This window comes from Ctenopharyngodon idella, chromosome 2 (genome assembly GCF_019924925.1).
Source record: "Ctenopharyngodon idella isolate HZGC_01 chromosome 2, HZGC01, whole genome shotgun sequence".
Lineage (NCBI taxonomy): Eukaryota > Metazoa > Chordata > Actinopteri > Cypriniformes > Xenocyprididae > Ctenopharyngodon > Ctenopharyngodon idella.
The window spans coordinates 25798977-25813774 of NC_067221.1; the positions used below are offsets into that span (position 1 = coordinate 25798977).

A 14798-nucleotide genomic window follows, 5' to 3' on the forward strand; every position below is an offset into this window, starting at 1 on the left:
TTCAAAAGTTATTAGCATAAACGTGAGTGAAATTTTGGACAGGTGGTGGTGTTAGAGGGATTGAGCTAGAAACTCCGAATTTGCTATGCTGACATTTCAGACTGTCCTCTATCTGTGTGCCAAATTTCATAACTTTTCCGGAAGCGGTTCTATGGGCTGCCATATACTCAGAGCGGTAGAAGAAGAAAAAGCTGAAAAATAATAAGAACACCAACGGATACAATAGGTGCCCAAGGAGGCAGGACAAGAGGAGCACATGGCCAACACAAACAAAGACAATAGGCTTGTTCGACTTCATGTGAACAAGCCTATTGAGCACAGAGCGACCGGCGGCTGACTTGAAGCAGTGCATGCCGGTAAGAAATTATGTCCGACTTGAGACAATGCCGATGCCACGTGACTGTGACGTATGGCTTCAAAGTACCGTGAAAGCAATTCAAGCCAGCCAGTGCAGTTACCTCAAGAGCAGCTGCACGAGCTCTGATGACGACACAGCTGTTCCACAATTAGCCGGATTCACCGCATGACAATCACGTGTGTTTCGTGTTTATTCTGAAAACTTCAGTTCCACTAATACTCACAAATCTGTATTTTTATAACAGTTAAAGCTCTTTTCATGTAGTCATGATGTTGTATTGTGTTATGATTATCAAAATAAAACTGATAGAAAATATAGACCCCACTACATTGGTATTTAAATAATATATGCCTATGTTGAACTTTATTTTTGTAAAGACAGACGCTGTAAGCAGTACATAAAGTATTGAATGAAAACATCTCTGAAACATCTGTGTATTAGTTAAATATTGCATTTATTTCACTTCAGCTGTGATAAAGTATGCAAATGCAGCGCAAACGTCACTACAGGAAGCAGAAAGTGTCCGACTTCACCTCTCCGTTTTCAGCTCCTCCCCGCCTGCAGGTGGCTACTCTCGCCGATCGGTTGCATCCAGCCACAGCCAATGTCGAACACACCTAAAGCCATGTGCTCAGGCACAAGACAAACAAAGAAACATTAAACAGAGATAAGACAGACAGGGCAGGACCCTGATACATCTTTATATGTTATTTCATAATTACATCTATATTGTCTTTGAAAAATGGTTTAAGTGTACCATCAAATGTACTGACAAGCTTATATATTTAAACTAAAACATGCTTTAATGTAATTCAATTGAAACTTGTATGTCATGCATTTAAATATATTTTGTAATTACACATTTGTAACGATGAAGTTGCAATTTATTACATTTATTACATGAAACATTATTATTAACATTAAATGTAATATAAAATAACACAATATAGTGAAGCTTATTTAAAAGTCTGTTGTGCCTTTTTGCTCTGAGCCAAGAAGTAGCCTCAAACAGCCTCAGACCATGTTCAAATACTCCTACATAGTATGTTCACATCAACTGTGGGAAATCTGGGGAGTAAAAGTTAACACCTCAACATACTTTACAGTAGTTGTAAATTTGTTTGAGTTTGCTGAGAAAAAAAATACTCCATTGCTTTCATTGAGAAACCGGGCATGGGAATGTTACCGTTATGATGAAATTATATATTGGGTTATAATTTTGCCATTATGACATGTTGCAGATTAACAGGACATCTATTTTTTGGCAGAAAATCATGTCCAATACAGGTCTTATTGACCTCTTACATTCGTGTTTTTTTTTTTTAATGCATTCTTAACTATTAGGAAAGCATATGAATATTTCTTACATTTCAATTTTAGGCATGTTGCTGTTTTTTTTTAACAAAAATGTAATTTTTATTTTAACAAAAATGTCACAATTACAGGTTATTGATACTGTTTCCAAAGTAGATCATCTTATAAAACAGGCAAAAATAAAACAAGGAAACTTCAAATTATGTTTGCTATCTATCATAAGATGAGCTGTCTTGCTGTGGAGACTATAACTTCTGGAGTCCTGGCAAGCATTATATGTGATATCAGAAACGTGTGTTCAACTGATTTGAAACTAAAACTAACCTGCTTTGATATAATTCATTAAGACCATTAAATAGTCACTGTATTTGTGGTCAAAGAGCAGAGCACAGAAGAATACTTCTGAAATTTTGTTAAAGGTACTGAGTGCATCTTTTGAGATATGAATATGAATAAGCTCCAGTTTTATAAGTGTCACGATCTGGGTCTTTTGTTTTGTCTTGTTAAAGGACTTTTATGTTGAAATGGATTCTGAGTTTCCATTGTGTCTGTGTTCCCTTCCTGTTTGGTTTCCATTTCTCTGTGTTGTCATATTAGTCACCATGATCACCTTCATTAGTTACAGCTGTTGTTCATTATCTACTCATTGCATTGTGTATTTAAGCTCTTGCTTTTCAGTCAAGTTTCATGGGTTGTTGTTGGTGTTCACGTGGTTTGCAGGGGGTGCTCTTGTTTTTCTCTGTGTGGTTTCTCTTGTCTGGATTATTTGCCCTCTCAAGGTTTGGAATGGATCTGTGACTTTGCCTTTTGTTAATAAGCTGTGTGTGCATTTGGATTTGACCTTGTCTCATCTTCATGCACCCGTTACAATAAGTTTACTGCTATATTTTGAATACATATTTTGTAGATTTTTTTTTTTTTTTTTTTTTTTTTTTTTTTAAATGATAAAACAATGTGATAGGCTACTAATAGTATAAATATTTTAAAGCAGTGGTTCTCCCACACTATAATCTTTCATGTTATGCATGCAGCATTTTATTCATGTCATGTTAATACTGGTATTAATATAACATGATAAACTACTGTAAAAAAACGTTAACTGCATTTTTAGGGGTCCAATCACTGAAGGTGCTGGAACCCTTTTGTGCTTGTACTGATTTTTTTTTTTTTTTTTTTTTTTTTTTTTTTTCTTCCCTGCTCAAAGTATATGGGAGTCGGAGAACTCCAAATTTTAGAGACCCTAAACTTAGAAAGAATGGTCCCATTGTCATCGCCAAGCACACAGACACTCTATTTTTGGTCATAACTTTGTAATTCTAAAGACTAGAAAATAAATCTGTTTTCCCCTGAACCATGGAGTAAACACTACAAAATGTATATCTCTGATTTCTATAAAAATGTCTGTCAAACCTACTTTTTCAAGCTCTTCCTAGGCTGTTTGCACACAGCAGCAGCTAGGGATGGTGGTAGTGAAAGGAAAAAAAAAAAATGAAAGGGTGTTGTAAAGTTAGTGTTTAGGGGAATTTTACAGTTAAAGACCCAGAAGACCAGATATGATGAATGAAGAAAATTAGTAATCTTCCACACATGGACAGATAGTTAGAAGCATATCTCCATCCCTCAAGATGCTGACGCCTGAACCCTGAATTTAGGCACAGGATGTCCTTCTAGGTCATGACAAGGTGTCTGCAGAGCAGAATGCCAGTTGTCCACCTGCACCCATAAAGGACCTGCCCAGATAGCAAGGTGACATTGATTCAATGTTGAAATTCCATCAGAATCATCATTTTGGTTGAGATTGAAAATTCAATGCTAAATAATATTGAATCAACGTTGAAATTTCAATGCTTTTCAGTGTTGAAAAATATGAACATTGAATCAATGTTGATTTTTGGTCAGCTTCATTTCCCCATGTCAATTCATCTGTCCCCTCATTCAACACTTTATTCACATTAGCATTCATGCTTCTCATGACCCTTCCATCTAGTCCCACAAAAAAAAAAAAAAAAAAAAAATAATCCTGCCAACTGAAGTGTGTAGATAAACTCCAACCAGTTGGAAGTCAGTGAGATGAACCAGCTGGACATTATTATTATAATAACGTTACACTCTTTCAACTTAAACAGTAAATTCACAACTACTTAAAACATCTCACCTGCACTTTAAGGATACCGCGTCAGACGTTTTTCTGACGTCACGACGCACGAGCTTCTTGAACTTTCTGCTCGAATCGATCGATTTTCTCGGACTGAAAGTCAAGTCAAGTCACCTTTATTTATATAGCGCTTTTTACAATGCAGATTGTGTCAAAGCAGCTTTACAGTGATAAATGGTATATAATTTTGGCTGCACAGCAGCTCTTAAGGGGAGACACTACAGGCAAAAACACTGTTTTTTCAGGCACTTGTCAATTTTGAGATTTTGCACTTTTTGGCTTTTCATAAAGTGTTTTTTCAGACTGGTGGAAAGAAAACATCCAAAATACATTTTTAAGTGTATATCTTATAGCACTTTATCTGTTTGCGTCTATAGATTTCAATTACAGTAAATAACTTTAAAGGCCGTTTTCTCAAAATGAGTTTTTTCTCCTGTTCTGAGTCAGAAATCTCCACTTCAGCAGAACTTATATACACCAAACTTTACAGTTTTATTCCTATCTATATTCTGAAGGCTTTTACAGAGGGATTTGTTGATATATCATTCCTATCCTGAGTTATAGGTCCTTTTACTCAAAAAAACATGGCGAAAATAGATTTTTTAAGGCTATTGTCAGTATTCTCTAATTTACTAAAGCACAAAATAAGATATCCAGAATCCCCTCTGTAAAAGCCCTTTCATCTAATATGTCAACAAATAGAACCAAGAATTTTAAACCTGGACCTTTCCAATTTCCAGATTTTGTTTTTGGAAATGTATGCAAATGAGCGTATATTTAAGTATATAAGGCCTCATTTTCATATTAAAACATAAATTTACACAAAACTTGTAATACATTTTTTTCTTATGTTTATGCCAGTAATAAACTGGAGAAGTTTCACAGTGATATCTTCTAATTTTAAAAAAATCCCTATTCACCTGTAGTGTCTCGCCTTAAACAAAATGCTGTCAATGTATGCAGATGCAAAGCACTGTTAAATATCTAATGTCAAATGTCAAGTGTCCCCAACTAAGCAAGCCAAAGGCGACAGCGGCAAGGAACCCAAACTCCAACAGGTAACATCAGGTGGCAAACAGGAGGCAAATAGGTCTTAAAATGGAGAAAAAAACCTTGGGAGAAACCAGGCTTAGTCGGGGGGCCAGTTCTCCTCTGGCAAACAGTGCTTTGTTACGATTCAGGTAGCTATCATAAGCCCGATAGGATCACAACATTCAAAGTATTTATTACAGTTCAATCCATCGTATTCATCACACCGGTATGGACAGTTTGTTGAGGAGCTGTGCCACTGGCTGTCGTGTCGATGAGGCCTTCACAATGGATGATCTAGTTGACTCAATCTCTGATGACACTTCAGGGGTGCGTTGTGGTCGTGTCAAGGCGTAGGTCCTCAATCTCACCTGGATACGGCCTGGATCCGGTTGACTACGGTAAACCTCGGGATAAACAAAGACTAATATTAGCGTAGATGCCATTCTTCTTCTGATGTAATGAGTACATCTGGTGTTATAGGAAGTGTTCCCGGTTCCGGCTGACCTAATTTATGCAGCCTAATAATCCTTTAACGGATTTGAAAAAATAAATTGATAATGTGTTATGTGTATGCCAGGTTAAAGAGATGCGTTTTTAGTCTAGATTTAAACTGACAGAGTGTGTCTGCTTCCCGAACAATGCTAGGAAGATTGTTCCAGAGTTTAGGTGCCAAATAGGAGAATGATCTACCGCCTGCAGTTGATTTTGATATTCTAGGTATTATCAGCTGGCCTGAATTCTGAGATCGCAATAGACGTGAAGGACTATAATGCATTAAGAGCTCGCTCAGGTACTGGGGAGCTAAACCATTTAGTGCTTTGTAAGTAATTAGCAAGATTTTAAAATCTATACGATGTTTAACAGGAAGCCAATGCAGTGTTGACAGAACTGGGCTAATATGGTCATACTTCCTAGTTCTAGTAAGAACTCTAGCTGCTGCATTTTGTACGAGCTGTAGTTTGTTTAACAGGCGAGTGGAACAGCCACCCAGTAGAGCGTTACAGTAATCTAGCCTTGAGGTCATGATCGCATGAACTAACTGTTCTGCATTTGTCATTGAGAGCATATGTCGTAGTTTAGATATATTTTTAAGATGGAAGAATGCGGTTTTACAGATGCTAGAAACATGGCCTTCAAATGAAAGATTGGTATCGAAGAGCACACCCAGGTTCCTAACTGACGACGAAGACTTAACAGAGCAGCCATCAAGTGTTAGACAGTATTCTAGGTTATTACGTGAAGAAGTTTTTGGTCCAAAAATTAGAATCTCAGTTTTTTCTGAATTTAGTAGTAGGAAATTACTGGTCATCCAATTTTTTATATCAGCTATGCATTCCGTTAATTTTGTGAATTGGTAAGTTTCGTCAGGGCGCGAAGAAATATAGAGCTGAGTATCATCAGCGTAACAGTGAAAACTAACACCATGCTTCCTACTGATATCTCCCAAGGGTAGCATGTACAGAGTGAACAGCAACGGTCCTAGTACTGAGCCTTGCGGTACTCCATATTGAACTTGTGATCAATATGACATCTCTTCGTTTACTACTACAAACTGATAACGGTCAGATAAGTATGATTTAAACCATGACAGTGTAATTCCACTAATGCCAACATAATTTTCGAGTCTATTTAAAAGAATATTGTGATCAATAGTGTCAAATGCAGCACTAAGATCCAGTAACACTAATAGAGAGATACAACCACAATCTGATGATAAGAGCAAATCATTAGTAACTCTAATGAGAGCTGTCTCAGTACTATGGTACGGTCTAAATCCTGACTGGAAATCCTCACAGATACTATTTCTTTCTAAAAAGGAACATAGTTGTGATGATACTGCCTTTTCTAGTATTTTTGACAGAAAAGTGAGATTTGAGATTGGCCTGTAATTGACTAATTCCCTAGGATCAAGTTGTGTTTTTTTAATAAGAGGTTTAATAATAGCCAGCTTAAAAGTTTTCGGTACGTATCCTAGTGATAAAGATGAATTAACGATATTAAGAAGAGGATCTATGACCTCTGGAAGCATCTCTTTCAATAGCTTAGTCGGTATAGGGTCTAGCATACATGTTGTTGATTTTGATGATTTAACAAGTTTAGACAATTCTTCCTCTCCTGAAGCAGTAAATGAATTGAATTTTTCCTCAGGGACACTACAATGCACTGTCTGACGCGATACTGTAGTAGATGGTTGCATGGTTATAATTTTCTCTCTAATATTGTCAATCTTGCAAGTAAAGAAGTTCATAAAGTCATTACTGCTGTGCTCTTTGGAAACATCAGAAGTTGAAGCTTTATTTCTTGTTAATTTAGCCACTGTATCAAATAAATACCTAGGGTTGTGCTTATTTTCTTCTAAAAGTTTTGAAAAATAGACAGATCTAGCAGTTTTTAAGGCCTTTCTGTACTCAATCTGTAATGATGGGTCGACAGCATGGAGATCCATTTGCAGCTTTTATTAAGAATAGTGTATACACAGGTAAGGGCAAAGGCAGAGACGTAAACGGGGACAGGCAATGGTCGAGGCAGGCGGCAGACAAACGGTATCAGGAAGCAGGCAGAGATCAGGGCAGGCGGCAAACAAACACAGTCCAGTAAACAGGCAAGGATCAAGGCAGGCAGCAGAAAATCACAAGAGATAAACAGTACAATCGGCGACAGTATAACAATCCACAGAAAACGCTTAGAAATGATCACCGGGGCAAATCAAGACTTCGCTGTGTGTGTGTGTGTGTGCGTGCTGCTTAAATAGTGTGAGTGTGATGTGGTGCAGGTGTGTGTGCAATCAGTCCCAGGAATGAGGGCCTATGGGAATTGTAGTCCGAATGATGGTATCAGTATTCCGGTGAAGGCTCCCTCCGGTGGTGCGGGGAAGGAAGTGCGGGAGCCTCACTTGTGACACAATCATTCTCTCTCCACGAAATGCGAAAAACTTCTAGTTTTGTTTTCTTCCAGCTTCGCTCCATTTTTCTGGCTGCTACCTTTAGGGCCTGAGTGTGGTTATTGTACCACGGCACTGGATTAATTTCCTTAATCTTTTTTAAACGCAAAGGAGCAACTGAGTCTAATGTGCTGGAAAAGACAGAGGCAATAGTTTCTGTTGCAACATCGAGGTCTTCTAAGCTATCTGGTATGCTAAGGCGATGAAACTGATCAGGAAGATTATTTATAAAGCGATCTTTAGTGGTATAAAGTGATGGTTCTACCATATTTATGGCAGGGAGGCAGTTTAGCAGCCTTGACTAAATGTAGTATACACGAGACTAGATAATGATCTGAGATGTCATCGCTCTGCTGCAGAATTTCAACGGCATCAATATCGATTCCATGTGACAATATTAGATCTAAAGTATGATTACGACAATGAGTGGGTCCTGACACGTGTTGTCTAACTCCAATAGAATTTAGAATGTCTGTAAATGCCAATCCTAATGCGTCTTTTTCATTATCTACATGGATATTAAAATCACCAACAACAAGGACTTTATCTGCAGCTAGTACTAACTCCGATAGAAAATCAGCAAATTCTTTGATAAAATCTGTATTGTGTCGTGGTGGCCTGTATACAGTAGCCAGCACAAATGTCAACTTACATAATGTTACATAAAGTACCATCACTTCGAAGGAATTATATTTGAAAGATTTTTGACTAATACTGTAAATATTGCTATAAATTACAGCAACACCTCCCCCTTTGCCTTTCTGATGAGGATTGTGTCGAAAATAATAACCTTGAGGGCTAGACTCATTTAAAGTAATGTAATCGTCTGATTTTAGCCAAGTTTCTGTCAAACACAGCAAATCCAGATTATTGTCTGTGATAATATCATTTACAATAAGTGCTTTTGAAGAAAGGGATCTAATATTTAACAACCCAAGCTTTATCATTTGTTTATCAGTATTATTTCTATTTTTTATTTGTTGAACATCAATTAAATTTTTACCATTACATGGGTTTGGAAGTTTTTTGTTTTTACTAATTCGGGGTACAGACACAGTCTCTATGTGATAATATCTAGGTGTAAGAGTTTCTATGTGTTGGGAATTATCTGACTTCTGTAACGTGAGGCAGCTAGCAGATGGTCGGTTTAGCCGGTATGTCTGCTTCCTGACCTGGGCCCCAGTTTGTCATGTTTCAGCTCTAAGACTATGTGCCATATTACTAGAGAGAAGAGCAGCACCATCCCGGGAGGGATGAATACCATCTCTTTTCAACAGGTCAGGTCTCCTCCAAAAACTTTTCCAATTGTCTATGAAACCTATATTATTCTGCGGACACCACTTAGACAGCCAGCCATTGAGTGATGATAATCTGCTAACTATCTCATCACTCCGACGAACAGGAAGGGGACCAGAGCAGATTACTTTTCCTGACATTGTACTTGCGAGTTCACACACCTCTTTAATGTTAATTTTAGTGATCTCCGACTGGCGAAGTCGCACATCATTAGTGCCGACGTGAATAATGATTTTAGAGTATTTATGATTAGCATTAGCCAGCACTTTTAAATTTGCTTTAATGTCAGGTGCTCTGGCTCCTGGCAAACATGTGACTATGGTGGCTGGTGTCTCTATTTTCACGTTCCGTGTAATAGAATTGCCAATAACTAGGGCACTTTCAACAGGATTCTCAGTGGGTGTTTCACTGAGTGGGGAGAACCTGTTTGATGTTTTTATTGGAACGGAAGAGTGGTGTTTTCCGCGGCTAGGCCGCCTCATCGTTACCCAAGTGCCCTGCTGTGCGGGCTCTACAGCCGGAACCGAACAACGTACAGAGTTCACTAAGCTAGTCGCATCCAAAACAGTATCTGAAGCCCTTACATTCTTACTATCCTCAATTAAAGTTTGGATGCGTGTCTCTAATTCTGAGATTTTCTCTGTCAGCCTGACTATTTCCCTACATTTATGACATGTAAATCCCTCGTCGCTGACAGAGAAAGCTATACTGAACATGTGGCAAACAGAACACGATATAACACTAGGAGAGGATGACATGACTCACAGTGTTTGTAGACTGATCCGACTTACCACAGCTGTTTGATGGACGCGTTGAAAAGAAAATGACCGTGCGAGAGACTGATGACAAGTTAACAAGCTAGCGAGATGCAAACGCGTTGTAATAGCGATTTAGATTCAAAGATTAAAAGCTAGCGACGTCAGATTAATGTGGTAGGCCACAAAGGTAGGTTGAATTTGGAAATTTGTTTTAATTTATATATTAGATAATACAGCGTTTGAATGTGTGTTTTATAGTTCATTAACGTTGTTTGTGGACATGAATCCTAGCAGAATCGTAATTAATCGAATTTAAAAATGAATTCCTCCTTTACCGTGTTTGCAGCGCGACATATTTGAAATGCTGTGGGCGGGAAGTGCGCGTGGTGCGGGAGAAAACGCCCGAGGCACAGTGAGGATTCCTGCATTATAATATTGAGATAAGTTTTTAAATTAATATTTGTCTGTTCTTTTATTTGTCTTTGACATGTTAGCTCTGATTTGATGTGTATGTTTGCCCAAAATGATGATCCAAATCTGTAAGAAAAAACATTGTGAGCTAACGTTATATTTGCCTAACTTGGTGTTTTGCTTCGTCCAGGGAAAAATGTTAGGATTTTTTTTAGTATCATGATCATGATTTTTTTTTTTTTTTTTTTTTTTTTTTTTAGTAGTAGTAGAAATAGTAGATTATAATAGTAGTATTTGCACAACTAATTAATTGACCTGGCAAACAACTATCGACCACTAATAATGCTGTAAAAATGTTTCTCCCCTTAGGACCTAAAGCTTTTCAATTATGTTTGATGACTGAGGACACTTTACAATACATGGTAAGTAATTTCTATAAAAACTGATATAGTTGTTAATGGATAATGAATTACTAATGTCCAAACCAGATGTTCATTAACTCACCTTTATGCCATCCCAAATGCATGTGACTTTTGTGTTGTTGTTTTTTCTGGAAAATATCTGTTTTGTAATAATTTTTTGCCTGTGCTCCCATGTGTTTTTTTTTTTTTTTTTTTTTTTTTTTTTCAGAAAAAGTATACATTTGTTTATTTTGTAGTCATTCTAGCAAAAGGCAATAAAACTGTTCGTTTTATGTACACAACTTTAGGATAACCAGACAGATGATTGTGAGGGTGACCTTGAGCAGCTCTTCGTGGTGGTGTTTATTATTCGGAAGTAGGGGGAGAACTTCATGAACCACCTGCTGACATTGACATTGTGATCGAGGGAGATAAAGTTTTGAATCAACTCACTTGTCACATCAGCTTGTGCCCTGCTTCTGGGTATGATATACATCAACCTATAATGGTTTATATTAAATAGTAATAAAATTGAATTCAGTGTGTTTTAACTTAAACCTTTTTGTTTAATCATATTTCAAGTTTCACTTAATTTTGTTGTACATTGTAACAGTCATATTTCCAAATATTTATGACCCACCTTCTGTCAGTCATACACTACTACCGATCAAATGTTTAAGAACATTGTGCAGTTGTAACTTCCTGTTTGTTTTTGTTTTCTTTAGATGTCTTACAACAAGTGAAGGCTGAAAAAAGGAGGCCTCAAAGTTTGTATTTGTTGTTTCTGCAAAACTGGCTCCGTTATGCTCCTGATCAGCTTGCGGGCATTGCTCGTGGTGGAAATCCCTGAGTTCGTCAGAGTATCAATTTAATGAATAAGGACATACTTTTTGCATTAGAAGAGTAGCTTCAATCCTTGAAAAGTCCTGAGCAGTGAACTGTGGTAGTGTTTCAGTCTGTAGTACTGTGTTTCTGTCTTTGTTTCCATGTGTATTTACTTCCATTTTACAGATGCAGGTTGCATTTATGTTGTCACAGTTTTCCAGGCTCTTTTTCCAATGACTAAAATGTTTGAGCTGTTTAAACTGAAAGTAACTTGCACTGACATCTTACAATTTGTCTGTGCTATTGTTTTGTCTCAAGATGAATGCCAATAATGTTGTTGTTTTTTTTGTTTTTTTTTTACTACTTAACCCCTTTCACAGACAAGGCTTAAATCTAGTCCCAGACTAAAATGTATGTCTGAGCTGTTTTAACTGAAAACATATCTTAAAATATGTCACTGCCATTGTTTTGTCTCGAGATAAACACCAGTAATGATTGTTTTTTTCCTAAGGTATGTCTATAAAAGCTACTGAAATAATTGAAATAAGGTCTGATCCTGGCTTAGCCTAAGCCCTGTCTGTGAAACCAGGTTTATTTGTTTTAGTCACCATGAAATGCCATTTTTACAGCCACTTGTTTTTCCTGAATGTGATGTTAATTCCTGTTCAAACAGTGTGTGGTTATAAATAAATACATTTGTATGTAAACTGAAGGAAGTTGTGAATTTTTCATTACAACCATATTAACTGCAGCCTTTACATTGTCTCTGATTGAAATGAGTACAAATAGACATTTAACTGGCTTAGAATCTTGCTGTACATAAAGCAAGATTGATTTGATATTGTTTCCACGTTAATTCAATGTTAAATAGGTGATTTAATTAAGGTTGAAAAAAACATTGATTTTACAACCATATTGATCTATTTTTCATCATTGAAATAACATTATTTCAGGGTGCAAACCTGATGAAAAATCAATGTAAAATTCAACGTTGATTCAATGATAATTTGGTTAATGCATTAACATTGATTCAACATTGATTCAAGGTTGGTCTGCTATCTGGGTGTACAGCGCACATTCAAAGATGCACATGATTCACAGCTTCTTCAAGGTTGAAGTTGGCCCAGGCTTAAACTATAAACAGGAAAGATTCCCAAAACACACTGTTACTTTTCTCTCAGTGAGAGGTACAGACAATATTCATCATTATTCTCTATTGAAGATGAAAAGGAAAATAAATGCTTTAACATACATTGAAGAAGTCATTCAAATAATTAAATATTTAGAAGGATAAATGTTGATTAATAATTTGATTTATAAATCATTCAAAATATATATATTGAAGCGTCAGTGAATTCCGGAATCCACCCTTCAAGTGAATTAAGCAGCCTGGCACCGCTAATTTTTCAACAATTGACCTATAGCTCCTAAACGCAATGTCCAACCTTAATGAAACTTAATACACATAGACCACTGGACATTTTGACCACTGGACACTAAGTCAAAGTGTCTTTGTTTTTTAAAAGAGGTAACTCTTTCAGTGTTGATGAAAATAAAAAGTCGCAATGTTAAACTGAAAACATTGATCCACAATTATCCCTAATACTGTTCGCTGCTAAGATGTATTCAAACTCATTAAACAGGTTTAAAAACTACAGCAAAGCTGTGACACCAAACTGTTATTGCTAGTTTAATTCGAAAGCTGCCTACAGATGATCATACACATCCACAAAAATGCATAAATACCAGACATTCTAAGATAGATTTACAAACAAAGGTAACAGCACAGGTGAAGTTCAACATGTGCACTGCTATAGCCATTGATGGCAGGAAAATCAGTCCATTCCTCTTTCAAATTCTGTTCTGCTGATGTCTCTATCTTACCTTTTTGTCTCTGTAGAACAGGGATAATAAGAAGCAAACATTAAGCATTGCACTGACATACTCTTTCAAAGATATACTCTTACAAAGGACCCTACAAACTCTCTCTCTCTCTTTCTCTCTCTCTCTCTCTCTCTGTCACACACACACACTGTTTTGCTATCTTGGTGGGGACCCTCCATTGGTGTAATGGTTTTTATACTGTACAAACCGCATATTCTATCCCCCTACACCTACCATCACAGAAAACTTTATGAATTTTTACATTTAAAAAAAAAATAAAAAAAATAAAAATCAATGTAAGTAACTTAACTTCTTCAGGTCACAGTTCTTATAACTTAGGACATTAAAGAAACCTTTCTACTGTTTCTGAAAACACCAGGAGAAAGATGCCCAGGGTCCCTGATCACCTGTGTGAACAACATGTCATAGTCCGGCTGCAAAAGGGAGTGCAGATGTGAACACAGCAATAAACTGTCTGTAATGCAAGATGCCTAAGACAGTGCTACAGGGAGAAAGAAAGGACAGCTGATCGTCCTTGCAGTGCCAAACCACATCACAATATGTCCCCCAGATGTGTTTGAGAACTTGCAAGGCACTTGCCATCTCAAAACAAGCACTGGCAAATCTGCTACAGTCCATGAGGATGAGATACACTGTAGTACTTAAAGCAGTGGGTGCCACACCAGATATTCACTGCAACTTTTAATAACAAAATAAGTGTAGACAAAAGCATGACAAGTATAATGCTTAATGCTTAACTTAATGCTTTAAAATGTACTTTAAAGTAAAACTTTAATTTGACTATTTACAAAGTGCACTTTTTAAAAGTATCCTTAAATCTGCTAAGAAACAGTCATGAAAGTGGAAAGACTTTGTCACTAATACTTTTTTCAAACAAAATAACAGCAATATAATCCCATTTTCATAGATACAAAAATGTTATTAATAAAAATCAATGAAAAACAAGCACGAGGTACCAGTTAACTTAGGATGCTGCTTCAAAGGCTTACGATGTCAGAACAGCAATGCCGCTCCCATATATATATATATATATATACATATATATATATATACAGTGCATCCGGAAAGTATTCACAACGCTTCACTTTTTTGAAAATGGCTGTGCACCGACGCTACCCATCCAACCTGATGGAGCTTGAGAGGTCCTGCAGAGAATGGGAGAAGCTGCCCAAAAATAGGTGTGCCATGCTATAGCATCATATTCAAAAAGACTTGAGGCTGTAATTGGTGCCAAAGGTGCTTCAACAAAGTATTGAGCAAAGGGTATGAATACTTATGAACATGTGATTTTTTTTATTTATATTTTTTATATAAATTTGTAAAGATTTCAAACTTCTTTTACGTTGTCATTATGGGACATTGTCTGTAGAATTTTGAGGAAAATAATTAATTTAATCCCTTG

General features: G+C 36.7%; 2 protein-coding genes across 3 annotated transcripts in view; one reads left to right on the forward strand and one right to left on the reverse strand.

The window, feature by feature from the left end:
* Positions 1-5850, reverse strand: part of si:ch211-196c10.15 (uncharacterized) — a 370952-nt gene extending 365102 nt beyond the window's left edge. The window contains exon 1 of one of the 2 annotated variants that reach the window (XM_051877637.1): positions 5264-5850. The gene's annotated coding sequence lies outside the window, so the exon portion shown is untranslated. The remainder of the gene's footprint in view (positions 1-5263) is intronic. The other variant, XM_051877618.1, reaches the window with a different exon arrangement.
* Positions 1-14798, forward strand: part of med1 (mediator complex subunit 1) — a 633161-nt gene that overhangs the window by 475293 nt on the left and 143070 nt on the right. The gene's annotated exons all lie outside the window — the stretch shown is intronic.